This window comes from Schistocerca gregaria, unplaced genomic scaffold (assembly GCF_023897955.1).
Source record: "Schistocerca gregaria isolate iqSchGreg1 unplaced genomic scaffold, iqSchGreg1.2 ptg000747l, whole genome shotgun sequence".
Classification (NCBI taxonomy): domain Eukaryota; kingdom Metazoa; phylum Arthropoda; class Insecta; order Orthoptera; family Acrididae; genus Schistocerca; species Schistocerca gregaria.
Window position 1 is genome coordinate 247,734 of NW_026062123.1, and position 22,245 is coordinate 269,978.

The 22,245-nt window shown below is 54.5% G+C and overlaps 51 non-coding genes across 51 annotated transcripts; 11 read left to right on the plus strand and 40 right to left on the minus strand.

The window, feature by feature from the left end:
• Nucleotides 1-133: 133 nt before the first annotated feature.
• Trnag-gcc (transfer RNA glycine (anticodon GCC)) lies at nt 134-205 on the plus strand. The gene has a single exon. It is a non-coding gene; the product is annotated as a tRNA-Gly (tRNA).
• Nucleotides 206-790: 585 nt separating this feature from the next.
• Trnai-aau (transfer RNA isoleucine (anticodon AAU)) lies at nt 791-864 on the minus strand. Its single transcript has one exon. It is a non-coding gene; the product is annotated as a tRNA-Ile (tRNA).
• A 198-nt stretch (nt 865-1,062) lies between these two features.
• On the minus strand, nt 1,063-1,134 carry Trnae-uuc (transfer RNA glutamic acid (anticodon UUC)). The gene has a single exon. It is a non-coding gene; the product is annotated as a tRNA-Glu (tRNA).
• Nucleotides 1,135-1,430: 296 nt separating this feature from the next.
• Nucleotides 1,431-1,503, minus strand: Trnam-cau (transfer RNA methionine (anticodon CAU)). Its single transcript has one exon. It is a non-coding gene; the product is annotated as a tRNA-Met (tRNA).
• Nucleotides 1,504-1,884: 381 nt separating this feature from the next.
• Nucleotides 1,885-1,955, minus strand: Trnag-gcc (transfer RNA glycine (anticodon GCC)). The gene has a single exon. It is a non-coding gene; the product is annotated as a tRNA-Gly (tRNA).
• A 341-nt stretch (nt 1,956-2,296) lies between these two features.
• On the plus strand, nt 2,297-2,368 carry Trnag-ucc (transfer RNA glycine (anticodon UCC)). The gene has a single exon. It is a non-coding gene; the product is annotated as a tRNA-Gly (tRNA).
• A 585-nt stretch (nt 2,369-2,953) lies between these two features.
• Nucleotides 2,954-3,027, minus strand: Trnai-aau (transfer RNA isoleucine (anticodon AAU)). The gene has a single exon. It is a non-coding gene; the product is annotated as a tRNA-Ile (tRNA).
• Nucleotides 3,028-3,225: 198 nt separating this feature from the next.
• Nucleotides 3,226-3,297, minus strand: Trnae-uuc (transfer RNA glutamic acid (anticodon UUC)). Its single transcript has one exon. It is a non-coding gene; the product is annotated as a tRNA-Glu (tRNA).
• A 296-nt stretch (nt 3,298-3,593) lies between these two features.
• Trnam-cau (transfer RNA methionine (anticodon CAU)) lies at nt 3,594-3,666 on the minus strand. Its single transcript has one exon. It is a non-coding gene; the product is annotated as a tRNA-Met (tRNA).
• A 381-nt stretch (nt 3,667-4,047) lies between these two features.
• Trnag-gcc (transfer RNA glycine (anticodon GCC)) lies at nt 4,048-4,118 on the minus strand. Its single transcript has one exon. It is a non-coding gene; the product is annotated as a tRNA-Gly (tRNA).
• Nucleotides 4,119-4,459: 341 nt separating this feature from the next.
• Nucleotides 4,460-4,531, plus strand: Trnag-ucc (transfer RNA glycine (anticodon UCC)). The gene has a single exon. It is a non-coding gene; the product is annotated as a tRNA-Gly (tRNA).
• Nucleotides 4,532-5,116: 585 nt separating this feature from the next.
• Trnai-aau (transfer RNA isoleucine (anticodon AAU)) lies at nt 5,117-5,190 on the minus strand. Its single transcript has one exon. It is a non-coding gene; the product is annotated as a tRNA-Ile (tRNA).
• A 198-nt stretch (nt 5,191-5,388) lies between these two features.
• Nucleotides 5,389-5,460, minus strand: Trnae-uuc (transfer RNA glutamic acid (anticodon UUC)). Its single transcript has one exon. It is a non-coding gene; the product is annotated as a tRNA-Glu (tRNA).
• Nucleotides 5,461-5,756: 296 nt separating this feature from the next.
• Trnam-cau (transfer RNA methionine (anticodon CAU)) lies at nt 5,757-5,829 on the minus strand. Its single transcript has one exon. It is a non-coding gene; the product is annotated as a tRNA-Met (tRNA).
• Nucleotides 5,830-6,210: 381 nt separating this feature from the next.
• Trnag-gcc (transfer RNA glycine (anticodon GCC)) lies at nt 6,211-6,281 on the minus strand. The gene has a single exon. It is a non-coding gene; the product is annotated as a tRNA-Gly (tRNA).
• Nucleotides 6,282-6,622: 341 nt separating this feature from the next.
• Trnag-ucc (transfer RNA glycine (anticodon UCC)) lies at nt 6,623-6,694 on the plus strand. Its single transcript has one exon. It is a non-coding gene; the product is annotated as a tRNA-Gly (tRNA).
• A 585-nt stretch (nt 6,695-7,279) lies between these two features.
• Nucleotides 7,280-7,353, minus strand: Trnai-aau (transfer RNA isoleucine (anticodon AAU)). Its single transcript has one exon. It is a non-coding gene; the product is annotated as a tRNA-Ile (tRNA).
• A 198-nt stretch (nt 7,354-7,551) lies between these two features.
• On the minus strand, nt 7,552-7,623 carry Trnae-uuc (transfer RNA glutamic acid (anticodon UUC)). Its single transcript has one exon. It is a non-coding gene; the product is annotated as a tRNA-Glu (tRNA).
• A 296-nt stretch (nt 7,624-7,919) lies between these two features.
• Nucleotides 7,920-7,992, minus strand: Trnam-cau (transfer RNA methionine (anticodon CAU)). Its single transcript has one exon. It is a non-coding gene; the product is annotated as a tRNA-Met (tRNA).
• A 381-nt stretch (nt 7,993-8,373) lies between these two features.
• Nucleotides 8,374-8,444, minus strand: Trnag-gcc (transfer RNA glycine (anticodon GCC)). The gene has a single exon. It is a non-coding gene; the product is annotated as a tRNA-Gly (tRNA).
• Nucleotides 8,445-8,785: 341 nt separating this feature from the next.
• Trnag-ucc (transfer RNA glycine (anticodon UCC)) lies at nt 8,786-8,857 on the plus strand. Its single transcript has one exon. It is a non-coding gene; the product is annotated as a tRNA-Gly (tRNA).
• A 585-nt stretch (nt 8,858-9,442) lies between these two features.
• Trnai-aau (transfer RNA isoleucine (anticodon AAU)) lies at nt 9,443-9,516 on the minus strand. The gene has a single exon. It is a non-coding gene; the product is annotated as a tRNA-Ile (tRNA).
• Nucleotides 9,517-9,714: 198 nt separating this feature from the next.
• Nucleotides 9,715-9,786, minus strand: Trnae-uuc (transfer RNA glutamic acid (anticodon UUC)). The gene has a single exon. It is a non-coding gene; the product is annotated as a tRNA-Glu (tRNA).
• A 296-nt stretch (nt 9,787-10,082) lies between these two features.
• Nucleotides 10,083-10,155, minus strand: Trnam-cau (transfer RNA methionine (anticodon CAU)). The gene has a single exon. It is a non-coding gene; the product is annotated as a tRNA-Met (tRNA).
• Nucleotides 10,156-10,536: 381 nt separating this feature from the next.
• On the minus strand, nt 10,537-10,607 carry Trnag-gcc (transfer RNA glycine (anticodon GCC)). The gene has a single exon. It is a non-coding gene; the product is annotated as a tRNA-Gly (tRNA).
• A 341-nt stretch (nt 10,608-10,948) lies between these two features.
• Nucleotides 10,949-11,020, plus strand: Trnag-ucc (transfer RNA glycine (anticodon UCC)). The gene has a single exon. It is a non-coding gene; the product is annotated as a tRNA-Gly (tRNA).
• Nucleotides 11,021-11,605: 585 nt separating this feature from the next.
• On the minus strand, nt 11,606-11,679 carry Trnai-aau (transfer RNA isoleucine (anticodon AAU)). The gene has a single exon. It is a non-coding gene; the product is annotated as a tRNA-Ile (tRNA).
• Nucleotides 11,680-11,877: 198 nt separating this feature from the next.
• Trnae-uuc (transfer RNA glutamic acid (anticodon UUC)) lies at nt 11,878-11,949 on the minus strand. Its single transcript has one exon. It is a non-coding gene; the product is annotated as a tRNA-Glu (tRNA).
• A 296-nt stretch (nt 11,950-12,245) lies between these two features.
• Trnam-cau (transfer RNA methionine (anticodon CAU)) lies at nt 12,246-12,318 on the minus strand. Its single transcript has one exon. It is a non-coding gene; the product is annotated as a tRNA-Met (tRNA).
• Nucleotides 12,319-12,699: 381 nt separating this feature from the next.
• Nucleotides 12,700-12,770, minus strand: Trnag-gcc (transfer RNA glycine (anticodon GCC)). The gene has a single exon. It is a non-coding gene; the product is annotated as a tRNA-Gly (tRNA).
• Nucleotides 12,771-13,111: 341 nt separating this feature from the next.
• Trnag-ucc (transfer RNA glycine (anticodon UCC)) lies at nt 13,112-13,183 on the plus strand. The gene has a single exon. It is a non-coding gene; the product is annotated as a tRNA-Gly (tRNA).
• Nucleotides 13,184-13,768: 585 nt separating this feature from the next.
• On the minus strand, nt 13,769-13,842 carry Trnai-aau (transfer RNA isoleucine (anticodon AAU)). The gene has a single exon. It is a non-coding gene; the product is annotated as a tRNA-Ile (tRNA).
• Nucleotides 13,843-14,040: 198 nt separating this feature from the next.
• Trnae-uuc (transfer RNA glutamic acid (anticodon UUC)) lies at nt 14,041-14,112 on the minus strand. The gene has a single exon. It is a non-coding gene; the product is annotated as a tRNA-Glu (tRNA).
• A 296-nt stretch (nt 14,113-14,408) lies between these two features.
• On the minus strand, nt 14,409-14,481 carry Trnam-cau (transfer RNA methionine (anticodon CAU)). Its single transcript has one exon. It is a non-coding gene; the product is annotated as a tRNA-Met (tRNA).
• A 381-nt stretch (nt 14,482-14,862) lies between these two features.
• On the minus strand, nt 14,863-14,933 carry Trnag-gcc (transfer RNA glycine (anticodon GCC)). Its single transcript has one exon. It is a non-coding gene; the product is annotated as a tRNA-Gly (tRNA).
• A 341-nt stretch (nt 14,934-15,274) lies between these two features.
• On the plus strand, nt 15,275-15,346 carry Trnag-ucc (transfer RNA glycine (anticodon UCC)). The gene has a single exon. It is a non-coding gene; the product is annotated as a tRNA-Gly (tRNA).
• A 585-nt stretch (nt 15,347-15,931) lies between these two features.
• Nucleotides 15,932-16,005, minus strand: Trnai-aau (transfer RNA isoleucine (anticodon AAU)). Its single transcript has one exon. It is a non-coding gene; the product is annotated as a tRNA-Ile (tRNA).
• Nucleotides 16,006-16,203: 198 nt separating this feature from the next.
• On the minus strand, nt 16,204-16,275 carry Trnae-uuc (transfer RNA glutamic acid (anticodon UUC)). The gene has a single exon. It is a non-coding gene; the product is annotated as a tRNA-Glu (tRNA).
• A 296-nt stretch (nt 16,276-16,571) lies between these two features.
• On the minus strand, nt 16,572-16,644 carry Trnam-cau (transfer RNA methionine (anticodon CAU)). Its single transcript has one exon. It is a non-coding gene; the product is annotated as a tRNA-Met (tRNA).
• Nucleotides 16,645-17,025: 381 nt separating this feature from the next.
• On the minus strand, nt 17,026-17,096 carry Trnag-gcc (transfer RNA glycine (anticodon GCC)). The gene has a single exon. It is a non-coding gene; the product is annotated as a tRNA-Gly (tRNA).
• A 341-nt stretch (nt 17,097-17,437) lies between these two features.
• On the plus strand, nt 17,438-17,509 carry Trnag-ucc (transfer RNA glycine (anticodon UCC)). Its single transcript has one exon. It is a non-coding gene; the product is annotated as a tRNA-Gly (tRNA).
• A 585-nt stretch (nt 17,510-18,094) lies between these two features.
• On the minus strand, nt 18,095-18,168 carry Trnai-aau (transfer RNA isoleucine (anticodon AAU)). The gene has a single exon. It is a non-coding gene; the product is annotated as a tRNA-Ile (tRNA).
• Nucleotides 18,169-18,366: 198 nt separating this feature from the next.
• Trnae-uuc (transfer RNA glutamic acid (anticodon UUC)) lies at nt 18,367-18,438 on the minus strand. Its single transcript has one exon. It is a non-coding gene; the product is annotated as a tRNA-Glu (tRNA).
• A 296-nt stretch (nt 18,439-18,734) lies between these two features.
• On the minus strand, nt 18,735-18,807 carry Trnam-cau (transfer RNA methionine (anticodon CAU)). Its single transcript has one exon. It is a non-coding gene; the product is annotated as a tRNA-Met (tRNA).
• A 381-nt stretch (nt 18,808-19,188) lies between these two features.
• Nucleotides 19,189-19,259, minus strand: Trnag-gcc (transfer RNA glycine (anticodon GCC)). Its single transcript has one exon. It is a non-coding gene; the product is annotated as a tRNA-Gly (tRNA).
• Nucleotides 19,260-19,600: 341 nt separating this feature from the next.
• On the plus strand, nt 19,601-19,672 carry Trnag-ucc (transfer RNA glycine (anticodon UCC)). Its single transcript has one exon. It is a non-coding gene; the product is annotated as a tRNA-Gly (tRNA).
• Nucleotides 19,673-20,257: 585 nt separating this feature from the next.
• On the minus strand, nt 20,258-20,331 carry Trnai-aau (transfer RNA isoleucine (anticodon AAU)). The gene has a single exon. It is a non-coding gene; the product is annotated as a tRNA-Ile (tRNA).
• A 198-nt stretch (nt 20,332-20,529) lies between these two features.
• On the minus strand, nt 20,530-20,601 carry Trnae-uuc (transfer RNA glutamic acid (anticodon UUC)). Its single transcript has one exon. It is a non-coding gene; the product is annotated as a tRNA-Glu (tRNA).
• A 296-nt stretch (nt 20,602-20,897) lies between these two features.
• Nucleotides 20,898-20,970, minus strand: Trnam-cau (transfer RNA methionine (anticodon CAU)). The gene has a single exon. It is a non-coding gene; the product is annotated as a tRNA-Met (tRNA).
• A 381-nt stretch (nt 20,971-21,351) lies between these two features.
• Nucleotides 21,352-21,422, minus strand: Trnag-gcc (transfer RNA glycine (anticodon GCC)). Its single transcript has one exon. It is a non-coding gene; the product is annotated as a tRNA-Gly (tRNA).
• A 341-nt stretch (nt 21,423-21,763) lies between these two features.
• Nucleotides 21,764-21,835, plus strand: Trnag-ucc (transfer RNA glycine (anticodon UCC)). The gene has a single exon. It is a non-coding gene; the product is annotated as a tRNA-Gly (tRNA).
• The last annotated feature ends 410 nt before the right edge of the window (nt 21,836-22,245 follow it).

Below are 22,245 nucleotides of genomic sequence, written 5' to 3' on the forward strand. Positions count from 1 at the left end.
GGATATGCTGTCCGAATGCGTCTGGATGTGCTCCCCTAGCCTACCTCGAAATGCGCCTGCCAGGTACCATCACCTTCGGCCGCTGCCGACAGGCGGGAAGCCGACACAGTGCGGCGCCGGGGCGCTCCCTTGTGCGGTGGTGGTGTAATGGTCAGCATAGTTGCCTGCCAAGCAGTTGATCCGGGTTCGATTCCCGGCCACCGCAGCAGGCTTTTAATTTCGCGTATGGGTACTTTTGCCACGCGCCTTGAAATTAATGTTTTGTTTTCCTCCCTGTTACTCGCTGCAGACCAGCCTGTAGTGTGTCTCGACTTGTCTCGACTTTGCTCGGCTGACGCGAGAGCTGACGCTCTCAAATCGGCCTATATCAAAACAACAAGCACGAGAAACGACTGAGAGAGGTAAGGAGAGGCGAGGCGATGGACACACAGCACGCCCCTTCATTTCACGGTGGCGTCTCCCTGACCGAATCGGGCTGTGGCTCCGAAAACAAAGGAGAAAGAAAAATAGGAAGTAAAACTGCCAACAGTACCCTGTGTTCCGATGCACTTACCCGCCCAAGTACTGACAAGGGCCAAAGTTGTTACGCATCGGCAATCGGACATTTCCTCTCATTTTCTCTTTATCGGTTGAGAACCAGTGTATCGAGCACACTATGGCCATTGGCGAGTGAATGCTGTAGCGCTTCCCGACAGGTCGGGTTCGGAACCTCTGTCAACTTCCACGCAGGGTGGTCATCACACTCGCCAGCTGAAATAGGCGCTGCCTTTTCGTAGTAGTAAATGCGTAGTGGCCCGTGGGGGGATCGAACCCACGACCTTCGCGTTATTAGCACGACGCTCTAACCAACTGAGCTAACGGGCCTCGACAGATGCAGTTGCTCAGGCCTACACTGGAACCGTGTGGCATGAAGCCATACACCATTTCTATGGCCGTCGTGTGTCTGCTTCCCTCGTCTATATTCTGCTGACTGTCACGAAACAGTAGCTATATTGCGAGCAGGACGGGAAACGGCAGCTCGGACAGCTCAAACTTGTCACGAGTAGTGTGGAAAAAATTCCGTTCCGGTACCGGGAATCGAACCCGGGCCTCCTGGGTGAAAGCCAGGTATCCTAGCCACTAGACCACACCGGATCTGTGCGTTTCTTCGACGGTTCGGACGGTCCCTTGGCGCATTTCGTGCCGAGTCCCGCGTCCGCGCCCATCTCTCTTTGCGAGCATCTTTGCGCATGCTGACTGGCAAGGCGCGCACCTCAAACGTCTCAGAGCAATGCTTTTGGCTTCATGCTCTGCTGGGAGAAGAGGAAAAGGGAAGCTGTAAGTAGCAATAACAGGAAGTAAACATTTTCCCGCTGAAGCGTTGTGGATAACAAACAAGAAATAAGTTGGGGCCCCAGCAACAGCACCACCATCAGTCACAGAAAATTAAATGCCCCGGGTGAGGATCGAACTCACGACCTTAAGATTATGAGACTTACGCGCTGCCTACTGCGCTACCGAGGCACCGGTGAACCGTTTGTCCTGGAAACTGGGTAAGTATCACACCGAATGTTAGACGTGAAGACACTGTACTTCCTGGATAACGTGTTCTGTTTGCTACACGTGCATTGCCGGCCCAGTTGATTGCGGTGTTGCTGCAGCTTTTGCAACGATAGGCAGCACTCCTTGTCGTTAAAGTTCAGTGCCTCGGAGGCACCTGGACACAGCAACTTGTGAGGCCAGGCCGACGCTAGTCTATAGAACATGATGCGAGCGTCCCAGTGGGGACCCGCCAGTGCTGCGTTCTCGGTTCTTCTCAAGGGAATCCAGCTATACATTCTTGTGGATCGTGCATGTCAAGCGCGCAAGCCACACGGCAGCATTACCGCGGGAAAAGCAAAATGATGCATCGGCCGGGAATCGAACCCGGGCCGCCCGCGTGGCAGGCGAGCATTCTACCACTGAACCACCGATGCTCCGGTCGGTATCAACTTCAAGCTGCTTCCCGAGCAGTTGTCTTAAGGGAAAGTGGGACTGTCGTCAAGCGCCATAGCATTCTGCCGAGAAGATGCTGCAGACGCTGAACCCTGCACTGTACTGCTTAAAATCGCCGCCAGAACGCCGTCCTCTGCGTACTCTTGCGTCGCCAGAGCCGACTCTTGCCAAAGGATGCGAAATGTGCGCGGATATGCTGTCCGAATGCGTCTGGATGTGCTCCCCTAGCCTACCTCGAAATGCGCCTGCCAGGTACCATCACCTTCGGCCGCTGCCGACAGGCGGGAAGCCGACACAGTGCGGCGCCGGGGCGCTCCCTTGTGCGGTGGTGGTGTAATGGTCAGCATAGTTGCCTTCCAAGCAGTTGATCCGGGTTCGATTCCCGGCCACCGCAGCAGGCTTTTAATTTCGCGTATGGGTACTTTTGCCACGCGCCTTGAAATTAATGTTTTGTTTTCCTCCCTGTTACTCGCTGCAGACCAGCCTGTAGTGTGTCTCGACTTGTCTCGACTTTGCTCGGCTGACGCGAGAGCTGACGCTCTCAAATCGGCCTATATCAAAACAACAAGCACGAGAAACGACTGAGAGAGGTAAGGAGAGGCGAGGCGATGGACACACAGCACGCCCCTTCATTTCACGGTGGCGTCTCCCTGACCGAATCGGGCTGTGGCTCCGAAAACAAAGGAGAAAGAAAAATAGGAAGTAAAACTGCCAACAGTACCCTGTGTTCCGATGCACTTACCCGCCCAAGTACTGACAAGGGCCAAAGTTGTTACGCATCGGCAATCGGACATTTCCTCTCATTTTCTCTTTATCGGTTGAGAACCAGTGTATCGAGCACACTATGGCCATTGGCGAGTGAATGCTGTAGCGCTTCCCGACAGGTCGGGTTCGGAACCTCTGTCAACTTCCACGCAGGGTGGTCATCACACTCGCCAGCTGAAATAGGCGCTGCCTTTTCGTAGTAGTAAAAGCGTAGTGGCCCGTGGGGGGATCGAACCCACGACCTTCGCGTTATTAGCACGACGCTCTAACCAACTGAGCTAACGGGCCTCGACAGATGCAGTTGCTCAGGCCTACACTGGAACCGTGTGGCATGAAGCCATACACCATTTCTATGGCCGTCGTGTGTCTGCTTCCCTCGTCTATATTCTGCTGACTGTCACGAAACAGTAGCTATATTGCGAGCAGGACGGGAAACGGCAGCTCGGACAGCTCAAACTTGTCACGAGTAGTGTGGAAAAAATTCCGTTCCGGTACCGGGAATCGAACCCGGGCCTCCTGGGTGAAAGCCAGGTATCCTAGCCACTAGACCACACCGGATCTGTGCGTTTCTTCGACGGTTCGGACGGTCCCTTGGCGCATTTCGTGCCGAGTCCCGCGTCCGCGCCCATCTCTCTTTGCGAGCATCTTTGCGCATGCTGACTGGCAAGGCGCGCACCTCAAACGTCTCAGAGCAATGCTTTTGGCTTCATGCTCTGCTGGGAGAAGAGGAAAAGGGAAGCTGTAAGTAGCAATAACAGGAAGTAAACATTTTCCCGCTGAAGCGTTGTGGATAACAAACAAGAAATAAGTTGGGGCCCCAGCAACAGCACCACCATCAGTCACAGAAAATTAAATGCCCCGGGTGAGGATCGAACTCACGACCTTAAGATTATGAGACTTACGCGCTGCCTACTGCGCTACCGAGGCACCGGTGAACCGTTTGTCCTGGAAACTGGGTAAGTATCATACCGAATGTTAGACGTGAAGACACTGTACTTCCTGGATAACGTGTTCTGTTTGCTACACGTGCATTGCCGGCCCAGTTGATTGCGGTGTTGCTGCAGCTTTTGCAACGATAGGCAGCACTCCTTGTCGTTAAAGTTCAGTGCCTCGGAGGCACCTGGACACAGCAACTTGTGAGGCCAGGCCGACGCTAGTCTATAGAACATGATGCGAGCGTCCCAGTGGGGACCCGCCAGTGCTGCGTTCTCGGTTCTTCTCAAGGGAATCCAGCTATACATTCTTGTGGATCGTGCATGTCAAGCGCGCAAGCCACACGGCAGCATTACCGCGGGAAAAGCAAAATGATGCATCGGCCGGGAATCGAACCCGGGCCGCCCGCGTGGCAGGCGAGCATTCTACCACTGAACCACCGATGCTCCGGTCGGTATCAACTTCAAGCTGCTTCCCGAGCAGTTGTCTTAAGGGAAAGTGGGACTGTCGTCAAGCGCCATAGCATTCTGCCGAGAAGATGCTGCAGACGCTGAACCCTGCACTGTACTGCTTAAAATCGCCGCCAGAACGCCGTCCTCTGCGTACTCTTGCGTCGCCAGAGCCGACTCTTGCCAAAGGATGCGAAATGTGCGCGGATATGCTGTCCGAATGCGTCTGGATGTGCTCCCCTAGCCTACCTCGAAATGCGCCTGCCAGGTACCATCACCTTCGGCCGCTGCCGACAGGCGGGAAGCCGACACAGTGCGGCGCCGGGGCGCTCCCTTGTGCGGTGGTGGTGTAATGGTCAGCATAGTTGCCTTCCAAGCAGTTGATCCGGGTTCGATTCCCGGCCACCGCAGCAGGCTTTTAATTTCGCGTATGGGTACTTTTGCCACGCGCCTTGAAATTAATGTTTTGTTTTCCTCCCTGTTACTCGCTGCAGACCAGCCTGTAGTGTGTCTCGACTTGTCTCGACTTTGCTCGGCTGACGCGAGAGCTGACGCTCTCAAATCGGCCTATATCAAAACAACAAGCACGAGAAACGACTGAGAGAGGTAAGGAGAGGCGAGGCGATGGACACACAGCACGCCCCTTCATTTCACGGTGGCGTCTCCCTGACCGAATCGGGCTGTGGCTCCGAAAACAAAGGAGAAAGAAAAATAGGAAGTAAAACTGCCAACAGTACCCTGTGTTCCGATGCACTTACCCGCCCAAGTACTGACAAGGGCCAAAGTTGTTACGCATCGGCAATCGGACATTTCCTCTCATTTTCTCTTTATCGGTTGAGAACCAGTGTATCGAGCACACTATGGCCATTGGCGAGTGAATGCTGTAGCGCTTCCCGACAGGTCGGGTTCGGAACCTCTGTCAACTTCCACGCAGGGTGGTCATCACACTCGCCAGCTGAAATAGGCGCTGCCTTTTCGTAGTAGTAAATGCGTAGTGGCCCGTGGGGGGATCGAACCCACGACCTTCGCGTTATTAGCACGACGCTCTAACCAACTGAGCTAACGGGCCTCGACAGATGCAGTTGCTCAGGCCTACACTGGAACCGTGTGGCATGAAGCCATACACCATTTCTATGGCCGTCGTGTGTCTGCTTCCCTCGTCTATATTCTGCTGACTGTCACGAAACAGTAGCTATATTGCGAGCAGGACGGGAAACGGCAGCTCGGACAGCTCAAACTTGTCACGAGTAGTGTGGAAAAAATTCCGTTCCGGTACCGGGAATCGAACCCGGGCCTCCTGGGTGAAAGCCAGGTATCCTAGCCACTAGACCACACCGGATCTGTGCGTTTCTTCGACGGTTCGGACGGTCCCTTGGCGCATTTCGTGCCGAGTCCCGCGTCCGCGCCCATCTCTCTTTGCGAGCATCTTTGCGCATGCTGACTGGCAAGGCGCGCACCTCAAACGTCTCAGAGCAATGCTTTTGGCTTCATGCTCTGCTGGGAGAAGAGGAAAAGGGAAGCTGTAAGTAGCAATAACAGGAAGTAAACATTTTCCCGCTGAAGCGTTGTGGATAACAAACAAGAAATAAGTTGGGGCCCCAGCAACAGCACCACCATCAGTCACAGAAAATTAAATGCCCCGGGTGAGGATCGAACTCACGACCTTAAGATTATGAGACTTACGCGCTGCCTACTGCGCTACCGAGGCACCGGTGAACCGTTTGTCCTGGAAACTGGGTAAGTATCATACCGAATGTTAGACGTGAAGACACTGTACTTCCTGGATAACGTGTTCTGTTTGCTACACGTGCATTGCCGGCCCAGTTGATTGCGGTGTTGCTGCAGCTTTTGCAACGATAGGCAGCACTCCTTGTCGTTAAAGTTCAGTGCCTCGGAGGCACCTGGACACAGCAACTTGTGAGGCCAGGCCGACGCTAGTCTATAGAACATGATGCGAGCGTCCCAGTGGGGACCCGCCAGTGCTGCGTTCTCGGTTCTTCTCAAGGGAATCCAGCTATACATTCTTGTGGATCGTGCATGTCAAGCGCGCAAGCCACACGGCAGCATTACCGCGGGAAAAGCAAAATGATGCATCGGCCGGGAATCGAACCCGGGCCGCCCGCGTGGCAGGCGAGCATTCTACCACTGAACCACCGATGCTCCGGTCGGTATCAACTTCAAGCTGCTTCCCGAGCAGTTGTCTTAAGGGAAAGTGGGACTGTCGTCAAGCGCCATAGCATTCTGCCGAGAAGATGCTGCAGACGCTGAACCCTGCACTGTACTGCTTAAAATCGCCGCCAGAACGCCGTCCTCTGCGTACTCTTGCGTCGCCAGAGCCGACTCTTGCCAAAGGATGCGAAATGTGCGCGGATATGCTGTCCGAATGCGTCTGGATGTGCTCCCCTAGCCTACCTCGAAATGCGCCTGCCAGGTACCATCACCTTCGGCCGCTGCCGACAGGCGGGAAGCCGACACAGTGCGGCGCCGGGGCGCTCCCTTGTGCGGTGGTGGTGTAATGGTCAGCATAGTTGCCTTCCAAGCAGTTGATCCGGGTTCGATTCCCGGCCACCGCAGCAGGCTTTTAATTTCGCGTATGGGTACTTTTGCCACGCGCCTTGAAATTAATGTTTTGTTTTCCTCCCTGTTACTCGCTGCAGACCAGCCTGTAGTGTGTCTCGACTTGTCTCGACTTTGCTCGGCTGACGCGAGAGCTGACGCTCTCAAATCGGCCTATATCAAAACAACAAGCACGAGAAACGACTGAGAGAGGTAAGGAGAGGCGAGGCGATGGACACACAGCACGCCCCTTCATTTCACGGTGGCGTCTCCCTGACCGAATCGGGCTGTGGCTCCGAAAACAAAGGAGAAAGAAAAATAGGAAGTAAAACTGCCAACAGTACCCTGTGTTCCGATGCACTTACCCGCCCAAGTACTGACAAGGGCCAAAGTTGTTACGCATCGGCAATCGGACATTTCCTCTCATTTTCTCTTTATCGGTTGAGAACCAGTGTATCGAGCACACTATGGCCATTGGCGAGTGAATGCTGTAGCGCTTCCCGACAGGTCGGGTTCGGAACCTCTGTCAACTTCCACGCAGGGTGGTCATCACACTCGCCAGCTGAAATAGGCGCTGCCTTTTCGTAGTAGTAAATGCGTAGTGGCCCGTGGGGGGATCGAACCCACGACCTTCGCGTTATTAGCACGACGCTCTAACCAACTGAGCTAACGGGCCTCGACAGATGCAGTTGCTCAGGCCTACACTGGAACCGTGTGGCATGAAGCCATACACCATTTCTATGGCCGTCGTGTGTCTGCTTCCCTCGTCTATATTCTGCTGACTGTCACGAAACAGTAGCTATATTGCGAGCAGGACGGGAAACGGCAGCTCGGACAGCTCAAACTTGTCACGAGTAGTGTGGAAAAAATTCCGTTCCGGTACCGGGAATCGAACCCGGGCCTCCTGGGTGAAAGCCAGGTATCCTAGCCACTAGACCACACCGGATCTGTGCGTTTCTTCGACGGTTCGGACGGTCCCTTGGCGCATTTCGTGCCGAGTCCCGCGTCCGCGCCCATCTCTCTTTGCGAGCATCTTTGCGCATGCTGACTGGCAAGGCGCGCACCTCAAACGTCTCAGAGCAATGCTTTTGGCTTCATGCTCTGCTGGGAGAAGAGGAAAAGGGAAGCTGTAAGTAGCAATAACAGGAAGTAAACATTTTCCCGCTGAAGCGTTGTGGATAACAAACAAGAAATAAGTTGGGGCCCCAGCAACAGCACCACCATCAGTCACAGAAAATTAAATGCCCCAGGTGAGGATCGAACTCACGACCTTAAGATTATGAGACTTACGCGCTGCCTACTGCGCTACCGAGGCACCGGTGAACCGTTTGTCCTGGAAACTGGGTAAGTATCATACCGAATGTTAGACGTGAAGACACTGTACTTCCTGGATAACGTGTTCTGTTTGCTACACGTGCATTGCCGGCCCAGTTGATTGCGGTGTTGCTGCAGCTTTTGCAACGATAGGCAGCACTCCTTGTCGTTAAAGTTCAGTGCCTCGGAGGCACCTGGACACAGCAACTTGTGAGGCCAGGCCGACGCTAGTCGATAGAACATGATGCGAGCGTCCCAGTGGGGACCCGCCAGTGCTGCGTTCTCGGTTCTTCTCAAGGGAATCCAGCTATACATTCTTGTGGATCGTGCATGTCAAGCGCGCAAGCCACACGGCAGCATTACCGCGGGAAAAGCAAAATGATGCATCGGCCGGGAATCGAACCCGGGCCGCCCGCGTGGCAGGCGAGCATTCTACCACTGAACCACCGATGCTCCGGTCGGTATCAACTTCAAGCTGCTTCCCGAGCAGTTGTCTTAAGGGAAAGTGGGACTGTCGTCAAGCGCCATAGCATTCTGCCGAGAAGATGCTGCAGACGCTGAACCCTGCACTGTACTGCTTAAAATCGCCGCCAGAACGCCGTCCTCTGCGTACTCTTGCGTCGCCAGAGCCGACTCTTGCCAAAGGATGCGAAATGTGCGCGGATATGCTGTCCGAATGCGTCTGGATGTGCTCCCCTAGCCTACCTCGAAATGCGCCTGCCAGGTACCATCACCTTCGGCCGCTGCCGACAGGCGGGAAGCCGACACAGTGCGGCGCCGGGGCGCTCCCTTGTGCGGTGGTGGTGTAATGGTCAGCATAGTTGCCTTCCAAGCAGTTGATCCGGGTTCGATTCCCGGCCACCGCAGCAGGCTTTTAATTTCGCGTATGGGTACTTTTGCCACGCGCCTTGAAATTAATGTTTTGTTTTCCTCCCTGTTACTCGCTGCAGACCAGCCTGTAGTGTGTCTCGACTTGTCTCGACTTTGCTCGGCTGACGCGAGAGCTGACGCTCTCAAATCGGCCTATATCAAAACAACAAGCACGAGAAACGACTGAGAGAGGTAAGGAGAGGCGAGGCGATGGACACACAGCACGCCCCTTCATTTCACGGTGGCGTCTCCCTGACCGAATCGGGCTGTGGCTCCGAAAACAAAGGAGAAAGAAAAATAGGAAGTAAAACTGCCAACAGTACCCTGTGTTCCGATGCACTTACCCGCCCAAGTACTGACAAGGGCCAAAGTTGTTACGCATCGGCAATCGGACATTTCCTCTCATTTTCTCTTTATCGGTTGAGAACCAGTGTATCGAGCACACTATGGCCATTGGCGAGTGAATGCTGTAGCGCTTCCCGACAGGTCGGGTTCGGAACCTCTGTCAACTTCCACGCAGGGTGGTCATCACACTCGCCAGCTGAAATAGGCGCTGCCTTTTCGTAGTAGTAAATGCGTAGTGGCCCGTGGGGGGATCGAACCCACGACCTTCGCGTTATTAGCACGACGCTCTAACCAACTGAGCTAACGGGCCTCGACAGATGCAGTTGCTCAGGCCTACACTGGAACCGTGTGGCATGAAGCCATACACCATTTCTATGGCCGTCGTGTGTCTGCTTCCCTCGTCTATATTCTGCTGACTGTCACGAAACAGTAGCTATATTGCGAGCAGGACGGGAAACGGCAGCTCGGACAGCTCAAACTTGTCACGAGTAGTGTGGAAAAAATTCCGTTCCGGTACCGGGAATCGAACCCGGGCCTCCTGGGTGAAAGCCAGGTATCCTAGCCACTAGACCACACCGGATCTGTGCGTTTCTTCGACGGTTCGGACGGTCCCTTGGCGCATTTCGTGCCGAGTCCCGCGTCCGCGCCCATCTCTCTTTGCGAGCATCTTTGCGCATGCTGACTGGCAAGGCGCGCACCTCAAACGTCTCAGAGCAATGCTTTTGGCTTCATGCTCTGCTGGGAGAAGAGGAAAAGGGAAGCTGTAAGTAGCAATAACAGGAAGTAAACATTTTCCCGCTGAAGCGTTGTGGATAACAAACAAGAAATAAGTTGGGGCCCCAGCAACAGCACCACCATCAGTCACAGAAAATTAAATGCCCCGGGTGAGGATCGAACTCACGACCTTAAGATTATGAGACTTACGCGCTGCCTACTGCGCTACCGAGGCACCGGTGAACCGTTTGTCCTGGCAACTGGGTAAGTATCATACCGAATGTTAGACGTGAAGACACTGTACTTCCTGGATAACGTGTTCTGTTTGCTACACGTGCATTGCCGGCCCAGTTGATTGCGGTGTTGCTGCAGCTTTTGCAACGATAGGCAGCACTCCTTGTCGTTAAAGTTCAGTGCCTCGGAGGCACCTGGACACAGCAACTTGTGAGGCCAGGCCGACGCTAGTCGATAGAACATGATGCGAGCGTCCCAGTGGGGACCCGCCAGTGCTGCGTTCTCGGTTCTTCTCAAGGGAATCCAGCTATACATTCTTGTGGATCGTGCATGTCAAGCGCGCAAGCCACACGGCAGCATTACCGCGGGAAAAGCAAAATGATGCATCGGCCGGGAATCGAACCCGGGCCGCCCGCGTGGCAGGCGAGCATTCTACCACTGAACCACCGATGCTCCGGTCGGTATCAACTTCAAGCTGCTTCCCGAGCAGTTGTCTTAAGGGAAAGTGGGACTGTCGTCAAGCGCCATAGCATTCTGCCGAGAAGATGCTGCAGACGCTGAACCCTGCACTGTACTGCTTAAAATCGCCGCCAGAACGCCGTCCTCTGCGTACTCTTGCGTCGCCAGAGCCGACTCTTGCCAAAGGATGCGAAATGTGCGCGGATATGCTGTCCGAATGCGTCTGGATGTGCTCCCCTAGCCTACCTCGAAATGCGCCTGCCAGGTACCATCACCTTCGGCCGCTGCCGACAGGCGGGAAGCCGACACAGTGCGGCGCCGGGGCGCTCCCTTGTGCGGTGGTGGTGTAATGGTCAGCATAGTTGCCTTCCAAGCAGTTGATCCGGGTTCGATTCCCGGCCACCGCAGCAGGCTTTTAATTTCGCGTATGGGTACTTTTGCCACGCGCCTTGAAATTAATGTTTTGTTTTCCTCCCTGTTACTCGCTGCAGACCAGCCTGTAGTGTGTCTCGACTTGTCTCGACTTTGCTCGGCTGACGCGAGAGCTGACGCTCTCAAATCGGCCTATATCAAAACAACAAGCACGAGAAACGACTGAGAGAGGTAAGGAGAGGCGAGGCGATGGACACACAGCACGCCCCTTCATTTCACGGTGGCGTCTCCCTGACCGAATCGGGCTGTGGCTCCGAAAACAAAGGAGAAAGAAAAATAGGAAGTAAAACTGCCAACAGTACCCTGTGTTCCGATGCACTTACCCGCCCAAGTACTGACAAGGGCCAAAGTTGTTACGCATCGGCAATCGGACATTTCCTCTCATTTTCTCTTTATCGGTTGAGAACCAGTGTATCGAGCACACTATGGCCATTGGCGAGTGAATGCTGTAGCGCTTCCCGACAGGTCGGGTTCGGAACCTCTGTCAACTTCCACGCAGGGTGGTCATCACACTCGCCAGCTGAAATAGGCGCTGCCTTTTCGTAGTAGTAAATGCGTAGTGGCCCGTGGGGGGATCGAACCCACGACCTTCGCGTTATTAGCACGACGCTCTAACCAACTGAGCTAACGGGCCTCGACAGATGCAGTTGCTCAGGCCTACACTGGAACCGTGTGGCATGAAGCCATACACCATTTCTATGGCCGTCGTGTGTCTGCTTCCCTCGTCTATATTCTGCTGACTGTCACGAAACAGTAGCTATATTGCGAGCAGGACGGGAAACGGCAGCTCGGACAGCTCAAACTTGTCACGAGTAGTGTGGAAAAAATTCCGTTCCGGTACCGGGAATCGAACCCGGGCCTCCTGGGTGAAAGCCAGGTATCCTAGCCACTAGACCACACCGGATCTGTGCGTTTCTTCGACGGTTCGGACGGTCCCTTGGCGCATTTCGTGCCGAGTCCCGCGTCCGCGCCCATCTCTCTTTGCGAGCATCTTTGCGCATGCTGACTGGCAAGGCGCGCACCTCAAACGTCTCAGAGCAATGCTTTTGGCTTCATGCTCTGCTGGGAGAAGAGGAAAAGGGAAGCTGTAAGTAGCAATAACAGGAAGTAAACATTTTCCCGCTGAAGCGTTGTGGATAACAAACAAGAAATAAGTTGGGGCCCCAGCAACAGCACCACCATCAGTCACAGAAAATTAAATGCCCCGGGTGAGGATCGAACTCACGACCTTAAGATTATGAGACTTACGCGCTGCCTACTGCGCTACCGAGGCACCGGTGAACCGTTTGTCCTGGAAACTGGGTAAGTATCATACCGAATGTTAGACGTGAAGACACTGTACTTCCTGGATAACGTGTTCTGTTTGCTACACGTGCATTGCCGGCCCAGTTGATTGCGGTGTTGCTGCAGCTTTTGCAACGATAGGCAGCACTCCTTGTCGTTAAAGTTCAGTGCCTCGGAGGCACCTGGACACAGCAACTTGTGAGGCCAGGCCGACGCTAGTCGATAGAACATGATGCGAGCGTCCCAGTGGGGACCCGCCAGTGCTGCGTTCTCGGTTCTTCTCAAGGGAATCCAGCTATACATTCTTGTGGATCGTGCATGTCAAGCGCGCAAGCCACACGGCAGCATTACCGCGGGAAAAGCAAAATGATGCATCGGCCGGGAATCGAACCCGGGCCGCCCGCGTGGCAGGCGAGCATTCTACCACTGAACCACCGATGCTCCGGTCGGTATCAACTTCAAGCTGCTTCCCGAGCAGTTGTCTTAAGGGAAAGTGGGACTGTCGTCAAGCGCCATAGCATTCTGCCGAGAAGATGCTGCAGACGCTGAACCCTGCACTGTACTGCTTAAAATCGCCGCCAGAACGCCGTCCTCTGCGTACTCTTGCGTCGCCAGAGCCGACTCTTGCCAAAGGATGCGAAATGTGCGCGGATATGCTGTCCGAATGCGTCTGGATGTGCTCCCCTAGCCTACCTCGAAATGCGCCTGCCAGGTACCATCACCTTCGGCCGCTGCCGACAGGCGGGAAGCCGACACAGTGCGGCGCCGGGGCGCTCCCTTGTGCGGTGGTGGTGTAATGGTCAGCATAGTTGCCTTCCAAGCAGTTGATCCGGGTTCGATTCCCGGCCACCGCAGCAGGCTTTTAATTTCGCGTATGGGTACTTTTGCCACGCGCCTTGAAATTAATGTTTTGTTTTCCTCCCTGTTACTCGCTGCAGACCAGCCTGTAGTGTGTCTCGACTTGTCTCGACTTTGCTCGGCTGACGCGAGAGCTGACGCTCTCAAATCGGCCTATATCAAAACAACAAGCACGAGAAACGACTGAGAGAGGTAAGGAGAGGCGAGGCGATGGACACACAGCACGCCCCTTCATTTCACGGTGGCGTCTCCCTGACCGAATCGGGCTGTGGCTCCGAAAACAAAGGAGAAAGAAAAATAGGAAGTAAAACTGCCAACAGTACCCTGTGTTCCGATGCACTTACCCGCCCAAGTACTGACAAGGGCCAAAGTTGTTACGCATCGGCAATCGGACATTTCCTCTCATTTTCTCTTTATCGGTTGAGAACCAGTGTATCGAGCACACTATGGCCATTGGCGAGTGAATGCTGTAGCGCTTCCCGACAGGTCGGGTTCGGAACCTCTGTCAACTTCCACGCAGGGTGGTCATCACACTCGCCAGCTGAAATAGGCGCTGCCTTTTCGTAGTAGTAAATGCGTAGTGGCCCGTGGGGGGATCGAACCCACGACCTTCGCGTTATTAGCACGACGCTCTAACCAACTGAGCTAACGGGCCTCGACAGATGCAGTTGCTCAGGCCTACACTGGAACCGTGTGGCATGAAGCCATACACCATTTCTATGGCCGTCGTGTGTCTGCTTCCCTCGTCTATATTCTGCTGACTGTCACGAAACAGTAGCTATATTGCGAGCAGGACGGGAAACGGCAGCTCGGACAGCTCAAACTTGTCACGAGTAGTGTGGAAAAAATTCCGTTCCGGTACCGGGAATCGAACCCGGGCCTCCTGGGTGAAAGCCAGGTATCCTAGCCACTAGACCACACCGGATCTGTGCGTTTCTTCGACGGTTCGGACGGTCCCTTGGCGCATTTCGTGCCGAGTCCCGCGTCCGCGCCCATCTCTCTTTGCGAGCATCTTTGCGCATGCTGACTGGCAAGGCGCGCACCTCAAACGTCTCAGAGCAATGCTTTTGGCTTCATGCTCTGCTGGGAGAAGAGGAAAAGGGAAGCTGTAAGTAGCAATAACAGGAAGTAAACATTTTCCCGCTGAAGCGTTGTGGATAACAAACAAGAAATAAGTTGGGGCCCCAGCAACAGCACCACCATCAGTCACAGAAAATTAAATGCCCCGGGTGAGGATCGAACTCACGACCTTAAGATTATGAGACTTACGCGCTGCCTACTGCGCTACCGAGGCACCGGTGAACCGTTTGTCCTGGAAACTGGGTAAGTATCATACCGAATGTTAGACGTGAAGACACTGTACTTCCTGGATAACGTGTTCTGTTTGCTACACGTGCATTGCCGGCCCAGTTGATTGCGGTGTTGCTGCAGCTTTTGCAACGATAGGCAGCACTCCTTGTCGTTAAAGTTCAGTGCCTCGGAGGCACCTGGACACAGCAACTTGTGAGGCCAGGCCGACGCTAGTCGATAGAACATGATGCGAGCGTCCCAGTGGGGACCCGCCAGTGCTGCGTTCTCGGTTCTTCTCAAGGGAATCCAGCTATACATTCTTGTGGATCGTGCATGTCAAGCGCGCAAGCCACACGGCAGCATTACCGCGGGAAAAGCAAAATGATGCATCGGCCGGGAATCGAACCCGGGCCGCCCGCGTGGCAGGCGAGCATTCTACCACTGAACCACCGATGCTCCGGTCGGTATCAACTTCAAGCTGCTTCCCGAGCAGTTGTCTTAAGGGAAAGTGGGACTGTCGTCAAGCGCCATAGCATTCTGCCGAGAAGATGCTGCAGACGCTGAACCCTGCACTGTACTGCTTAAAATCGCCGCCAGAACGCCGTCCTCTGCGTACTCTTGCGTCGCCAGAGCCGACTCTTGCCAAAGGATGCGAAATGTGCGCGGATATGCTGTCCGAATGCGTCTGGATGTGCTCCCCTAGCCTACCTCGAAATGCGCCTGCCAGGTACCATCACCTTCGGCCGCTGCCGACAGGCGGGAAGCCGACACAGTGCGGCGCCGGGGCGCTCCCTTGTGCGGTGGTGGTGTAATGGTCAGCATAGTTGCCTTCCAAGCAGTTGATCCGGGTTCGATTCCCGGCCACCGCAGCAGGCTTTTAATTTCGCGTATGGGTACTTTTGCCACGCGCCTTGAAATTAATGTTTTGTTTTCCTCCCTGTTACTCGCTGCAGACCAGCCTGTAGTGTGTCTCGACTTGTCTCGACTTTGCTCGGCTGACGCGAGAGCTGACGCTCTCAAATCGGCCTATATCAAAACAACAAGCACGAGAAACGACTGAGAGAGGTAAGGAGAGGCGAGGCGATGGACACACAGCACGCCCCTTCATTTCACGGTGGCGTCTCCCTGACCGAATCGGGCTGTGGCTCCGAAAACAAAGGAGAAAGAAAAATAGGAAGTAAAACTGCCAACAGTACCCTGTGTTCCGATGCACTTACCCGCCCAAGTACTGACAAGGGCCAAAGTTGTTACGCATCGGCAATCGGACATTTCCTCTCATTTTCTCTTTATCGGTTGAGAACCAGTGTATCGAGCACACTATGGCCATTGGCGAGTGAATGCTGTAGCGCTTCCCGACAGGTCGGGTTCGGAACCTCTGTCAACTTCCACGCAGGGTGGTCATCACACTCGCCAGCTGAAATAGGCGCTGCCTTTTCGTAGTAGTAAATGCGTAGTGGCCCGTGGGGGGATCGAACCCACGACCTTCGCGTTATTAGCACGACGCTCTAACCAACTGAGCTAACGGGCCTCGACAGATGCAGTTGCTCAGGCCTACACTGGAACCGTGTGGCATGAAGCCATACACCATTTCTATGGCCGTCGTGTGTCTGCTTCCCTCGTCTATATTCTGCTGACTGTCACGAAACAGTAGCTATATTGCGAGCAGGACGGGAAACGGCAGCTCGGACAGCTCAAACTTGTCACGAGTAGTGTGGAAAAAATTCCGTTCCGGTACCGGGAATCGAACCCGGGCCTCCTGGGTGAAAGCCAGGTATCCTAGCCACTAGACCACACCGGATCTGTGCGTTTCTTCGACGGTTCGGACGGTCCCTTGGCGCATTTCGTGCCGAGTCCCGCGTCCGCGCCCATCTCTCTTTGCGAGCATCTTTGCGCATGCTGACTGGCAAGGCGCGCACCTCAAACGTCTCAGAGCAATGCTTTTGGCTTCATGCTCTGCTGGGAGAAGAGGAAAAGGGAAGCTGTAAGTAGCAATAACAGGAAGTAAACATTTTCCCGCTGAAGCGTTGTGGATAACAAACAAGAAATAAGTTGGGGCCCCAGCAACAGCACCACCATCAGTCACAGAAAATTAAATGCCCCGGGTGAGGATCGAACTCACGACCTTAAGATTATGAGACTTACGCGCTGCCTACTGCGCTACCGAGGCACCGGTGAACCGTTTGTCCTGGAAACTGGGTAAGTATCATACCGAATGTTAGACGTGAAGACACTGTACTTCCTGGATAACGTGTTCTGTTTGCTACACGTGCATTGCCGGCCCAGTTGATTGCGGTGTTGCTGCAGCTTTTGCAACGATAGGCAGCACTCCTTGTCGTTAAAGTTCAGTGCCTCGGAGGCACCTGGACACAGCAACTTGTGAGGCCAGGCCGACGCTAGTCGATAGAACATGATGCGAGCGTCCCAGTGGGGACCCGCCAGTGCTGCGTTCTCGGTTCTTCTCAAGGGAATCCAGCTATACATTCTTGTGGATCGTGCATGTCAAGCGCGCAAGCCACACGGCAGCATTACCGCGGGAAAAGCAAAATGATGCATCGGCCGGGAATCGAACCCGGGCCGCCCGCGTGGCAGGCGAGCATTCTACCACTGAACCACCGATGCTCCGGTCGGTATCAACTTCAAGCTGCTTCCCGAGCAGTTGTCTTAAGGGAAAGTGGGACTGTCGTCAAGCGCCATAGCATTCTGCCGAGAAGATGCTGCAGACGCTGAACCCTGCACTGTACTGCTTAAAATCGCCGCCAGAACGCCGTCCTCTGCGTACTCTTGCGTCGCCAGAGCCGACTCTTGCCAAAGGATGCGAAATGTGCGCGGATATGCTGTCCGAATGCGTCTGGATGTGCTCCCCTAGCCTACCTCGAAATGCGCCTGCCAGGTACCATCACCTTCGGCCGCTGCCGACAGGCGGGAAGCCGACACAGTGCGGCGCCGGGGCGCTCCCTTGTGCGGTGGTGGTGTAATGGTCAGCATAGTTGCCTTCCAAGCAGTTGATCCGGGTTCGATTCCCGGCCACCGCAGCAGGCTTTTAATTTCGCGTATGGGTACTTTTGCCACGCGCCTTGAAATTAATGTTTTGTTTTCCTCCCTGTTACTCGCTGCAGACCAGCCTGTAGTGTGTCTCGACTTGTCTCGACTTTGCTCGGCTGACGCGAGAGCTGACGCTCTCAAATCGGCCTATATCAAAACAACAAGCACGAGAAACGACTGAGAGAGGTAAGGAGAGGCGAGGCGATGGACACACAGCACGCCCCTTCATTTCACGGTGGCGTCTCCCTGACCGAATCGGGCTGTGGCTCCGAAAACAAAGGAGAAAGAAAAATAGGAAGTAAAACTGCCAACAGTACCCTGTGTTCCGATGCACTTACCCGCCCAAGTACTGACAAGGGCCAAAGTTGTTACGCATCGGCAATCGGACATTTCCTCTCATTTTCTCTTTATCGGTTGAGAACCAGTGTATCGAGCACACTATGGCCATTGGCGAGTGAATGCTGTAGCGCTTCCCGACAGGTCGGGTTCGGAACCTCTGTCAACTTCCACGCAGGGTGGTCATCACACTCGCCAGCTGAAATAGGCGCTGCCTTTTCGTAGTAGTAAATGCGTAGTGGCCCGTGGGGGGATCGAACCCACGACCTTCGCGTTATTAGCACGACGCTCTAACCAACTGAGCTAACGGGCCTCGACAGATGCAGTTGCTCAGGCCTACACTGGAACCGTGTGGCATGAAGCCATACACCATTTCTATGGCCGTCGTGTGTCTGCTTCCCTCGTCTATATTCTGCTGACTGTCACGAAACAGTAGCTATATTGCGAGCAGGACGGGAAACGGCAGCTCGGACAGCTCAAACTTGTCACGAGTAGTGTGGAAAAAATTCCGTTCCGGTACCGGGAATCGAACCCGGGCCTCCTGGGTGAAAGCCAGGTATCCTAGCCACTAGACCACACCGGATCTGTGCGTTTCTTCGACGGTTCGGACGGTCCCTTGGCGCATTTCGTGCCGAGTCCCGCGTCCGCGCCCATCTCTCTTTGCGAGCATCTTTGCGCATGCTGACTGGCAAGGCGCGCACCTCAAACGTCTCAGAGCAATGCTTTTGGCTTCATGCTCTGCTGGGAGAAGAGGAAAAGGGAAGCTGTAAGTAGCAATAACAGGAAGTAAACATTTTCCCGCTGAAGCGTTGTGGATAACAAACAAGAAATAAGTTGGGGCCCCAGCAACAGCACCACCATCAGTCACAGAAAATTAAATGCCCCGGGTGAGGATCGAACTCACGACCTTAAGATTATGAGACTTACGCGCTGCCTACTGCGCTACCGAGGCACCGGTGAACCGTTTGTCCTGGAAACTGGGTAAGTATCATACCGAATGTTAGACGTGAAGACACTGTACTTCCTGGATAACGTGTTCTGTTTGCTACACGTGCATTGCCGGCCCAGTTGATTGCGGTGTTGCTGCAGCTTTTGCAACGATAGGCAGCACTCCTTGTCGTTAAAGTTCAGTGCCTCGGAGGCACCTGGACACAGCAACTTGTGAGGCCAGGCCGACGCTAGTCTATAGAACATGATGCGAGCGTCCCAGTGGGGACCCGCCAGTGCTGCGTTCTCGGTTCTTCTCAAGGGAATCCAGCTATACATTCTTGTGGATCGTGCATGTCAAGCGCGCAAGCCACACGGCAGCATTACCGCGGGAAAAGCAAAATGATGCATCGGCCGGGAATCGAACCCGGGCCGCCCGCGTGGCAGGCGAGCATTCTACCACTGAACCACCGATGCTCCGGTCGGTATCAACTTCAAGCTGCTTCCCGAGCAGTTGTCTTAAGGGAAAGTGGGACTGTCGTCAAGCGCCATAGCATTCTGCCGAGAAGATGCTGCAGACGCTGAACCCTGCACTGTACTGCTTAAAATCGCCGCCAGAACGCCGTCCTCTGCGTACTCTTGCGTCGCCAGAGCCGACTCTTGCCAAAGGATGCGAAATGTGCGCGGATATGCTGTCCGAATGCGTCTGGATGTGCTCCCCTAGCCTACCTCGAAATGCGCCTGCCAGGTACCATCACCTTCGGCCGCTGCCGACAGGCGGGAAGCCGACACAGTGCGGCGCCGGGGCGCTCCCTTGTGCGGTGGTGGTGTAATGGTCAGCATAGTTGCCTTCCAAGCAGTTGATCCGGGTTCGATTCCCGGCCACCGCAGCAGGCTTTTAATTTCGCGTATGGGTACTTTTGCCACGCGCCTTGAAATTAATGTTTTGTTTTCCTCCCTGTTACTCGCTGCAGACCAGCCTGTAGTGTGTCTCGACTTGTCTCGACTTTGCTCGGCTGACGCGAGAGCTGACGCTCTCAAATCGGCCTATATCAAAACAACAAGCACGAGAAACGACTGAGAGAGGTAAGGAGAGGCGAGGCGATGGACACACAGCACGCCCCTTCATTTCACGGTGGCGTCTCCCTGACCGAATCGGGCTGTGGCTCCGAAAACAAAGGAGAAAGAAAAATAGGAAGTAAAACTGCCAACAGTACCCTGTGTTCCGATGCACTTACCCGCCCAAGTACTGACAAGGGCCAAAGTTGTTACGCATCGGCAATCGGACATTTCCTCTCATTTTCTCTTTATCGGTTGAGAACCAGTGTATCGAGCACACTATAGCCATTGGCGAGTGAATGCTGTAGCGCTTCCCGACAGGTCGGGTTCGGAACCTCTGTCAACTTCCACGCAGGGTGGTCATCACACTCGCCAGCTGAAATAGGCGCTGCCTTTTCGTAGTAGTAAATGCGTAGTGGCCCGTGGGGGGATCGAACCCACGACCTTCGCGTTATTAGCACGACGCTCTAACCAACTGAGCTAACGGGCCTCGACAGATGCAGTTGCTCAGGCCTACACTGGAACCGTGTGGCATGAAGCCATACACCATTTCTATGGCCGTCGTGTGTCTGCTTCCCTCGTCTATATTCTGCTGACTGTCACGAAACAGTAGCTATATTGCGAGCAGGACGGGAAACGGCAGCTCGGACAGCTCAAACTTGTCACGAGTAGTGTGGAAAAAATTCCGTTCCGGTACCGGGAATCGAACCCGGGCCTCCTGGGTGAAAGCCAGGTATCCTAGCCACTAGACCACACCGGATCTGTGCGTTTCTTCGACGGTTCGGACGGTCCCTTGGCGCATTTCGTGCCGAGTCCCGCGTCCGCGCCCATCTCTCTTTGCGAGCATCTTTGCGCATGCTGACTGGCAAGGCGCGCACCTCAAACGTCTCAGAGCAATGCTTTTGGCTTCATGCTCTGCTGGGAGAAGAGGAAAAGGGAAGCTGTAAGTAGCAATAACAGGAAGTAAACATTTTCCCGCTGAAGCGTTGTGGATAACAAACAAGAAATAAGTTGGGGCCCCAGCAACAGCACCACCATCAGTCACAGAAAATTAAATGCCCCGGGTGAGGATCGAACTCACGACCTTAAGATTATGAGACTTACGCGCTGCCTACTGCGCTACCGAGGCACCGGTGAACCGTTTGTCCTGGAAACTGGGTAAGTATCATACCGAATGTTAGACGTGAAGACACTGTACTTCCTGGATAACGTGTTCTGTTTGCTACACGTGCATTGCCGGCCCAGTTGATTGCGGTGTTGCTGCAGCTTTTGCAACGATAGGCAGCACTCCTTGTCGTTAAAGTTCAGTGCCTCGGAGGCACCTGGACACAGCAACTTGTGAGGCCAGGCCGACGCTAGTCTATAGAACATGATGCGAGCGTCCCAGTGGGGACCCGCCAGTGCTGCGTTCTCGGTTCTTCTCAAGGGAATCCAGCTATACATTCTTGTGGATCGTGCATGTCAAGCGCGCAAGCCACACGGCAGCATTACCGCGGGAAAAGCAAAATGATGCATCGGCCGGGAATCGAACCCGGGCCGCCCGCGTGGCAGGCGAGCATTCTACCACTGAACCACCGATGCTCCGGTCGGTATCAACTTCAAGCTGCTTCCCGAGCAGTTGTCTTAAGGGAAAGTGGGACTGTCGTCAAGCGCCATAGCATTCTGCCGAGAAGATGCTGCAGACGCTGAACCCTGCACTGTACTGCTTAAAATCGCCGCCAGAACGCCGTCCTCTGCGTACTCTTGCGTCGCCAGAGCCGACTCTTGCCAAAGGATGCGAAATGTGCGCGGATATGCTGTCCGAATGCGTCTGGATGTGCTCCCCTAGCCTACCTCGAAATGCGCCTGCCAGGTACCATCACCTTCGGCCGCTGCCGACAGGCGGGAAGCCGACACAGTGCGGCGCCGGGGCGCTCCCTTGTGCGGTGGTGGTGTAATGGTCAGCATAGTTGCCTTCCAAGCAGTTGATCCGGGTTCGATTCCCGGCCACCGCAGCAGGCTTTTAATTTCGCGTATGGGTACTTTTGCCACGCGCCTTGAAATTAATGTTTTGTTTTCCTCCCTGTTACTCGCTGCAGACCAGCCTGTAGTGTGTCTCGACTTGTCTCGACTTTGCTCGGCTGACGCGAGAGCTGACGCTCTCAAATCGGCCTATATCAAAACAACAAGCACGAGAAACGACTGAGAGAGGTAAGGAGAGGCGAGGCGATGGACACACAGCACGCCCCTTCATTTCACGGTGGCGTCTCCCTGACCGAATCGGGCTGTGGCTCCGAAAACAAAGGAGAAAGAAAAATAGGAAGTAAAACTGCCAACAGTACCCTGTGTTCCGATGCACTTACCCGCCCAAGTACTGACAAGGGCCAAAGTTGTTACGCATCGGCAATCGGACATTTCCTCTCAT